This window comes from Physeter macrocephalus, chromosome 12, assembly GCF_002837175.3.
Source record: "Physeter macrocephalus isolate SW-GA chromosome 12, ASM283717v5, whole genome shotgun sequence".
NCBI lineage: Eukaryota > Metazoa > Chordata > Mammalia > Artiodactyla > Physeteridae > Physeter > Physeter macrocephalus.
The window spans coordinates 37,641,621-37,652,147 of NC_041225.1; positions in this window are offsets into that span (position 1 = coordinate 37,641,621).

Sequence of the window (10,527 nt, forward strand, 5' to 3'; positions counted from 1 at the left end):
AATTGTATTTGTTTTGTTCACTATTCTATAACCAACTCTTAGAACAGTGCCTAATACAAGGAGCTTATTTGAGTATTTTTAAAGTAAATTTCTAAAAATGGAAACGATAGGTTAAAATATATTATGAGCACTTAAATTGTTAGTATAAAATTGTGTTCTAATAGGTTTATGCCAAGTTGAAGTTTAATAATATAGGATGAGTAAGCGATGTTTTAATTTTTATGTGATCTTTCTGTTCATGTACTTCGCTGATATTTCCATTGAGCTATTTTCGTTTTTGTACTGCTTCATAAGAGCTCTTTATATAATACAGATATTAATCTTTAGTTTATCATATATATTTGCAATCATTTTCTATTTTGTCCTTTCCACTCTAAAACTTGGCTTTTAACTATATTTATGGTAAATATTTTTGTAAAGATCTTTAAATTCTAATGTAGTCAGATCTTTTTCTCCTCATGATTTTGAATTTTATATATATTTTAGGAAGCTTTTCTCTACATAAGATTATAAAAGAATATATTTTCTTCTAAATTGTTTTTCGTTTTTTTATATTTAGTTTTTGAACAATATTTATGTAAGAGATTAACATTTCTTCCACTAATTTTAAATGTGAATTTTTCCTGTAAACTACTATTATGTCATATTTACATGGGTCTGTTTTTGAACTATTTATTATGTTCTAGTTATCAAAATACTATTAATAGCATAAATTTATACAGCATTGTAATATCTAGTAAGACAGATGACCTATTGTTCTTTATGTTCAAAATTTCTTGTATATTCTTAGACTTTTTTATGTAAACTTCAGTCAAATTATTAATTTCGAAAAATATCCCTTTGAGAGGACATTGAATTCAGAATTTCATTTAGAAAGAACTGACATCTTTACAATATTTTCCAATGAAGGAAATGGAAACGAGAGCCAAATTAATTTAGTTAGATCTTATTTTATTAACTTCAATGACATTTTGTATTTTTCTCCTCATAGGGTCTAATCTTTCCTGATTATCTGTATTCCTAAATGTTTTTGAGATTTTTACTTCTATTACAATCCAGATCTTTTATTTTCTCATTACATTTTGTAAATTGATTATTCACACCTCTGGTATGTAAGACAGGTACTGATATTTTTAGGTTGATCTTGCATCCAATCTCTTCATTCTATAAAAGTTTTAATGGCTTAAGTAGATGAATCCATAATTTAATTTGGACCTAAATAGTTCATAATTTTTATGTTAGTGTAAATGGTATTTTTCTTTTTCTTTTTCTCTTATTAATTTTTTCCTTGCACTTGTAATGTTTGTTTCTATTTTCCTTTCCCTTCTCTGTTTGAATGTTTTGAATATTTCTGTTAACTGGATAAATACATTTAAGTATGTAAATTTCTTCTGAGTACTGCCTTGGCCACAGCTTGAATTCTATTTGTTAAGAAACGCTAATAAAAACATTTAACAAAGCATTAGGCTGATAATTTAAATGACAACATAAACAAATCTGTTCATTTTCTGATTGCTCAGTTCAGCAGCTATCTCCAGTTACCTGCATTTCCGCTGTGTATCAGGTGCAGACACTGACATTTAAAAAAAATAAGGGCTATTATAATAACAGGTCATTACCCAGAGAGATCTCATATTACTAGTTATCCTAGACCTTATATTTGATCCCATACTTCAATGCTGCAGGCTTAGAGCTCAGATTTGACACCAGACTAACTTTCCCCACATTTCCTACTCAGACTTGGAGCTTCCATTTGAGCAGCATATGGTCTGGGTGGACTCCCTGAACATGCTTTGGCTTCTTCCTCAGCATCTTGTCCATGATATCTTGACATTAGATGCTTGACCCGATTCTAAAATTTTCTGTGCTACTCCTGTCTTCACTACAATTGCATTTAGTTATATCCTTTTGATTTAAACATAGAAAACGTGTTTAAGATGCAAAAACAAACAAGCAAAAAACCCCACTGATTTCAAAGTTATCACCATGTTTAACTAAACTTTGCTAAGAAATAAACCTCAAGGTCTGCCAGAGGTTGTTTCTATACATACCTTCTCATGCCCAAAGTTATGTAGCTTGCACAACTGAATCTAGCTCATTAAACCCCTCATTCACGTCATAACTCCTTCCTGTATAACAGACAGGAATTGCAGTCCTGAAGTTCTACTACATTTTTATTCAGTCTCTCTAGTCTCTCCCCCAGGTTTGTACTGTAAAAATATAATTCCCACTCTACAATCTAGTTCACTTACCTAGTTTACATTCTACTTTACTGCTACTTTACTTGTACTTACTTTTTCTTTTAAGTTTTTAAAAATTATTAAAATATTCCTTTAGTAGTAAATGTTATTTGAAAACATATTTGTGATGTCTGCATAATATTCCATTATATTATTGCACTCTTACTGAAGAACTGTTGTATTGTTTAGTATATCCTTTTAAATTTCCATGTAGGTTCATTTTTTTATGGATCTCTGATTAATACTCTGGGATATGTTACCTGAGGTGAAGACTATAGGCAAAACAATATGGATATTTTAAGACTCAATCCATATTACTATATGCTATCATTAAAAGTTTACACCATTTTCATCAACAACAATTAAATACATTATTTCCCCCACTATACTTTTTAAATCATTGACCTCTTTTTTATTTTTCTTCTGTTTAATGATTTAAAATAGTATAATTTTATTTAAATTTGCAACAGTAATGACTAATAATTTTGTTTTTGTTTGTGCTTATTATCAACTTGTATTTCACCTTTTAGAAATTTTTCTTTACATACTTATTTTAGTTTTAGTGCTTTTCTTATTGGTTAATAAGAATGTTTCATAAAGAAAAGGTATCAACTCATCTTACATGTGATACAAATATTAATATATTAAAGTTTTAAATTTTAATGTAATCAAATATATCAGCCTTTGCCCTCATGATTTTCCTTCTTGTTTATATCCTTACAAAGTTCATGTTCTTTGCAAGATTAATTAACTATATATACAATATATATTTTACAGCTTATAATTTCACTTTTCTTAAACACTTTACACATTTAAAATTTATTTTTGGTGAATTATAGTTTGACAGTTTGCAGAGAATTTTTCCCCTAAATCCAAATATTTTAACATAATTTATTGAATAATTTTCATAATACCCATAGGTTTATGATTTCATAAATAACTTAATGAATCAAAATCGGTCACCTAGAAAAAGTTTTTAGTTACACTTTGTCATTTTTCCAAATATATACCTGAAGAATGGGTAATTAAATATTTTTATAGATTCCTACCAGTATATTTGCTATTGTTTTCCAAAGTTCAATATTCCAAAGTTCAATAGTCTCATAAAATGAGAAATACATACTTCCCAAAGTCTTTTTTTCCTGCATTCAGAATTCAAAACATAAGAGAAATTTATAGGATGTGCCTTTTGCTTTCTAATTCTCTAAAAGTACCTCCAGAAATGAGAATTTAAATGAGTAGCGGTTGAATTCTCAGTTCTCGATTCCCAACTTGAGTCTTGTATTTAATACATTTTGAATACATAATGCCAAAAATAGAATCATTCTAGCCATGACGGATTTATAAATTCAGCTTTTCTATAACCTGAATCATATCATGGAGATAAATAGTTGCAGATTTTTGCCTCTATGTAGTAGAGACTGAAAACAATGAACCAATCATATTTCTCATGTCAACTTCCACAAACCCTTTTCCATGCCACCTTCAGCACAGCAGCACACTGTCTTAGAAGGTCAAGACTCTGATACAACCTGAAGTAAGTGATTAAGCCTCCACCGCAGCCTCACTAGCACCAGTAGACCAAAAAAAACCCACCTCATTTATTGATCTGAATAACTGTAGTTGTTTTAAGGTACATATTTTAAGTAAATTTTCCAAATGTGGAATACCAAGGTACATGCAATTAACTGTAAAAGATCATGTGAACATGAAAGGGAAGAATTAAGCTTCAACCTACTCTTTTTGGGTTAAGTTCTTTGCTTTTCCTCTAATCTAAGTTGTCTTAAGAGGACATATTTGGATAGACTTCAATGTAAAAAATCTGGATGAGTTTGGGTTATTTAAAGTGTCCTTTGCCATCTAAATGATTATTTCGTAGTCTATAGAAAGGATGGCCTTAAATCCGATTGCATTCTACCATCGGTTTTGCAGGTCTCTCTTGAACTTTCATAACATGTTAAAGCATATGCACATGTATGTTTCTGAGCTTCAAAGTTATTACATAAAAGGATCTTGCAAATTGAGTTTACATGACGTGACTATAAAGGAAAAGCTCAGCTCATGAGGATGTCCATTACGTAGTCTGATATTGGCATCCTGGAGATTTCTGGATGCTAGAGGGAAGTTTGACCTTTTTTAATGGTTCATATTCCATTCTCTGTCCTTCCATCATTGTCAATATCTTATGATATCCGAATGCACAAAGCCATGTTTTTCTTGTAGACTGATGAGTAGTTTAGTTGGGTGCCACATTTCATGGACTGACGTCACAGCAAGGAGCAACCCAAGCACTCTAGGTCTCTGTAATTGCAGGCGCGCTCAAGGGGGAAAGTGGTGGTCGCTGGCTAGTCTGATCCTAGTACATATTAAAAGCAGGAGAAGGAAGACTGGTGAAGTTGGCCAGAACCAAGTTTCACATATGTGGAATGAGGTTATATTTCTGGATTTTCATCTCTATACATCTCCTTGCTGCTTTTATCCTGAACCATACATCCAGACTCCGACCTGGTAACTTGACCTCGACTCTAGATTATGCCTTTTGCTGCTAGTGGGGTTCAAATTTATCTGGACTGACCCTGAACGCTGACAGACTGAACTACTTACCTACAAACCAATACAGTATCTTTATAATGATCATAAAAGTCAATCAGAATGCTATTTGTCTCCAACAGAATCTCTTATGAACAATAAAATAGCACAAAGATTGATTTGATCAATACTTTAAATTAGGATGAGCTTCCAGAGAGCTATACATTGCCTTTGGTCTTCTCATTTTTGTTAATCTTAAGGAAGATAAATCATATTCATTACATTTGCTCTTCTAAACTGGATGGCATTATAAACTAGGGAGAAATGACCAAAAGAGGGAAATTGGAAATGGCTGGGTAGCAGTTGTAATCAAAACACACAGGATCCATCTCAGAAGAGGAAAATCAACCTCCTAGAAGAAAGTTTTTCTGTTTATTTGGCTACACTTCAAAGAGAAGTAATGCAAGTAGAGAAGACTCAGCAACTGATGCTGATTAATCTACAATTTGCAGAGACAGGCTACAAAAGTGGGAAGCCACAACCTGGAAGGGAAAGGCTAAACTGACTCCATTAAAGTCCATACTATCAGGCTTGATCTTTTGCTTTCCAAATCTTTAATACTTAGAAAATAGGGAAGCTTACATGTGAGCAATTCAAGCAGCTGTTTTAGATACCCATTCCTTACTCAAGGTCACTAATCTGGGCCCCAGGAAACAGTATGTCACCTTGCTGGTGACTATCTATGTGACTTTGGGTAAGGTACTCATTCTCTGATCTGCTCATATCTTATCTGAATAAGTATAATAACCATTTCTACTTTGTAGGGTTATTTAAGAATTAGATAAGGAAATGCATGTAAAAAGCCTGAAAAAGTGTTTCTTGTGTAGTAAGTGTTCAATACATGTTAACACTTTTTAAAGCCTCTCACTGTTGTGGCCTCTCCCGTTGCGGAGCACAGGCTCCGGACGTGCAGGCTCCGCGGCCATGGCTCACGGGCCCAGCCGCTCCGTGGCATGCGGGATCTTCCCGGACCGGGGCACGAACCCACGTCCCCTGCATCGGCAGGCGGACTCTCAACCACTGCGCCACCAGGGAAGCCCTAAAGTATTTTTTTTTAATGTTAAGGTTAACATGTAAGCAAAAAATGATTGAGGCCTGCCAACTCAGGTCTAAAACTGTAAACTTAGCTACCAGGAAGGAGTGATGAGGCTGTGTCATAAGCAGGGAGGATTAGAAAAATAAGTCAGAATACCTGCCCTCTAAATGTTCACTGTCTAGAGAAAACACAGCAGTGTGAGGGAGTGTGTTGATTTCAATAACAGAAGCGCACATTAAGTCAGGGATCCCCAACCCCCGGGCCATGGACCCGTGGCCTGTTAGGAACTGGGCTGCACAGCAGGAGGTGAGCAGGAGGCGAGTGAGCGAAGCTTCATTTGTATTTACAGCCGCTCCCCATCACTGGCATTACCGCCTGAGCTCCGCCTCCCGTCAGATCAGCGGTGTCATCAGATTCTCATGGGAGCGCGAACCCTACTGTGAACCGCGCACGCGAGGGATCTAGGTTGCAGGCTCCTTATGAGAATCTAACGCCTGATGGTCTGAGGTGGAGCTGAGGCGCTGATGCCAGCGCTGGGGAGAGGCTGCAGATACAGATTATCATCAGCAGAGAGGTGGGACTGCACAGGGACCGTCATAAATCAATTGCTTGCAGACTCATATCAAAACCCCATCAGTGAGTGGCCAGTGACAATGAAGCTGCATCTGGTGGCAGGCTTTAAGTCAGAATCCGACACTTATTTTAGTCCATGCATAGCCCACCCATTATTTTATTTACCACTTGTGTCCGCGCCTCTTTCCCGCACTGCGCACTTGTCTCAGTCACGGTTTTGGTAAGCCCACGAGCAAACTCTAGCAAAATGAGTAAAAAGCAAACATCGCTGGAGAGATTCTTTGAAAAGGGGGAAAGACCCAATGATGAGACAGCAGAAGACTCTAAGATTGCCAACAAAAAGAAAGCTGTATTTGAAAGAAAATACCAAGAGTCCTACTTAAATTATGGGTTCATTGCAACAGGTGATTCACATTCTTCAAGCCCGCTTTGTATAATATGTGGCGACCGGCTATCCAACGAAGCCATGAAACCTTCAAAACTGCTTCGCCACATGGAGACCAAGCACCCTGCATTAAAAGACACGTCTTTGGAGTTTTTCAAAAGAAAAAAATGTGAACACGAGGAACAGAAGCAATTATTGAAGGCCACCACTTCATCACATGTGTCTGCACTGAGAGCATCATGCTTTAGCGGCTAACTGCATTGCTAGAGCTAAGAAGCCCTTTACTATGGGTGAAGAGTTGATGCTGCCTGCTGCTAAGGACATCTGTCGTGAACTTTTAGGAGAGGCTGCAGTTCAAAAGGTGGCACGTGTTCGTCTTTCGGCTGGCACCATAACTAGATGAACTGATGAAACAGCAGAGGATACTGAGGCACAATTGTTAGAGAGGATTAATGAGTCACTGTGGTACGCAATCCAGGTTGACGGTCTACCGATGGTGACAGCAAGGCCACGATGCTTGTTTTTGTGCGATATGTTTCTCGGGAGGATGTGAATGAGGATACATCACGTGCACTTTTGTTGTCAGCCAGCACCACAGCTGCAGAACTATTCAAGTCTTTGAATGATTACATATCAGGAAAACTGAATGGGTCATTTTGTGTCAGTATGTGCACAGACAGAGCAGCTGCCATGACTGGACGGCTTTGTGGTTTCACTACTCGGGTCAAAGAGGTCACTTCTTTATGTGAATCTACACACTGTGTCATCCATACAGAAATGCTGGCTACCCGAAAAATGTCATCTGGACTTAACAACGCTTTGTAGGATGTGATTAAAATTATCAACCACATTAAAGTACATGCCCTTAACTCACATCTGTTCACACAGCTCTGTGAGGAGATGGACACAGAGCACACACATAGTCTCTTATACACAGAAGGGAGATGGCTTTCTAAAGGTGGATCACTGGCCAGAGGTTTTGAGTTATGAGAGCTGCTCCAGAGATTTCTTTTTGAAAAAGTCACCACTGGCAGCACATTTCAGTGACACAGAATGGGTCACAAAACTTGTCAGTATGTGCACAGACAGAGCAGCTGCCATGACTGGACGGCTTTGTGGTTTCACTACTCGGGTCAAAGAGGTCACTTCTTTATGTGAATCTACACACTGTGTCATCCATACAGAAATGCTGGCTACCCGAAAAATGTCATCTGGACTTAACAACGCTTTGTAGGATGTGATTAAAATTATCAACCACATTAAAGTACATGCCCTTAACTCACATCTGTTCACACAGCTCTGTGAGGAGATGGACACAGAGCACACACATAGTCTCTTATACACAGAAGGGAGATGGCTTTCTAAAGGTGGATCACTGGCCAGAGGTTTTGAGTTATGAGAGCTGCTCCAGAGATTTCTTTTTGAAAAAGTCACCACTGGCAGCACATTTCAGTGACACAGAATGGGTCACAAAACTTGCTTACGTGTGTGACATATTCAACCTGCTCAGTGAACTCAACCTGTCACTTCAGGGGAGAACGACAACTGTATTCAAGGCGGCAGATAAAGTGGCTGCATTCAAAGCCAAACTGGAATTATGGGGGTGACGAGTGAACATTGTGATTTTTGACATGTTTCAAACATTAGCAGAGATTTTGAAAGAGACTGAGCCAGGGCCTTCTTTCTCCCAGCTGGTGCATGGTCACCTGTCTCAGCTTTCAAAAGAGTTTGAGCATCACTTCCCAACCACAAAAGACCTCCAAACTGGGAAGGAATGGATCCATGACCCATTTGTGAATAAGCCAGGTGAATCGACTTTGTGCTAGAAGAGGATCAACTGCTTGAGATCACAAATGACGGTGGCCTTAAAAGTATGTTTGAGACAACTTCAAATCTCCACACATTCTGGATTAAAGCCAAGGTGGAATATCCTGAGACTGCCACAAAAGCACTGAAAAGCCTGCTTCCGTTTCCAAAATCCTATCTTTGTGAAGCAGGGTTTTCTGCAGTGACAGCAACCAAAATGATATTACGGGGACTTCCCTGGTGGTCCAGTGGTAAAGAATCTGCCTTCCACTGCAGGCGACGCAGGTTTGATCCCTGGTTGGGGAACTAAGATCCCACACGCCGCGGGGCAACTAAGCCAGCACACGATAACTACTGAGCTCGCTCACCTCAATGAGAGAGCCCATGTGCCACAAACTACAGAGCCTACATGCTCTGGAACCTGCGCACCACAACTAGAGAGAGAAAACCCGCACACCACAACTAGAGAGAAGCCCATGCGCCACAACGAAAAAGATCCCGCATGCCTCAGTGAAGATTCGCGTTTTGCAACTAAGACCCGACACAATCGAAAAAAAAGAAAGAACAAAGCAAACAAACAAACAAAAAGAACCAAAACTAGATTACAGAGTAGGCTGGACATAAGCAACACTCTTCGGGGGTCACTGTCTCCCATCACCCCCAGATGGGACCATCTAGTTGCAGGAAAACAAGCCCAGGGCTCCCACTGATTCTGCATTATGGTGAGTTGTATAATTATTTTATTATATATAACAATGTAATAATAATAGAAATAAAGTGCACAATAAATGCAATGCACTTGAATCAAAACCACCCCCCGCCCTGGCCTGTGGAAAAACTGTCTTCCACGAACCCGGCCCCTGGTGCCAAAGAGTTTGGGGATCGCTGCATTAAGTGCTATGAAAGTCCAAGGAAAAACATCATTAAATCTGTACTGAGAAGTTAGAAAAGACTTCAGAGAGGAAATGATATTTGAGTTGGTGATTTAAAGATAAGTGGGAGTTTTGGAAGTGGAGAAAGGTATAGGAGCATCCTAAACATGGAGAACAATGTTTCTGATTTTCAACAGAAAGTTGAAAAAAAAAAAAAAAGCATGAGGTGAGTAGTTTGATATATTTGAAGTAGAGAGAACTAAAGCAAGAAGCAAAAGAGAATAACGGAGCTAAAATATTCAGCTTGGAAAAAGATGAGTCCAGTTTGCAAATAACAGTTAAATGGCATGTGAGTGCTTAGACACTATCTTGAAGACAATGGTGAACTGAAGGATATTAATCTGGAGAGAGGTAAGTCTTTAGAGTACAGCCATGGAATAGGACAGCAAGAAACCTGCAAGGGCACAGGTGAGGTGGGTGTTTATCCACTCAAGAAAATCCCCAAAGGAAGAACATCTCCACAGGAGGGATCTAAATGTTTTAATACTAGGGCATACACAGTTCATAGAGCTATTCTCTGAGGAAAGAGAAAGTGGAGTACAAGTTACAGATCGTAGAGTTTATTACGTTGGAAGGACACCTGAGACACAGTCTATATGAGAAGCCTCCTGATGTAGTAAAATGCCGACTCCCTGATCCACTGGTCAGGAAGAGTCTGTATGGAATTTTCCAAGGGCTCACAAAGCCATGTCCACTATAGACTAGGAGGAAAGATCGAAGGTTTATCTGAAGCACGGTTGAGGGGTAAAAAAGGTTGTTGAGAAATGACTTTGAAAAGAAAAACCAGAGCCAGTGAGAAGTACTGCCTTCATTACCCACAGGAAGAGCTCTCTTTCTTAAAAAAAAAAAAAAAAAAAAAAAAAAGTCTGGGAGGGGGTCAATGGGCAAAGGAGAGACACATATATCAAGAGCCAAGCTTGGGGGGCTTCCCTGGTGGCGCAGTGGTTGAGAGTCCGCCTGCCGATG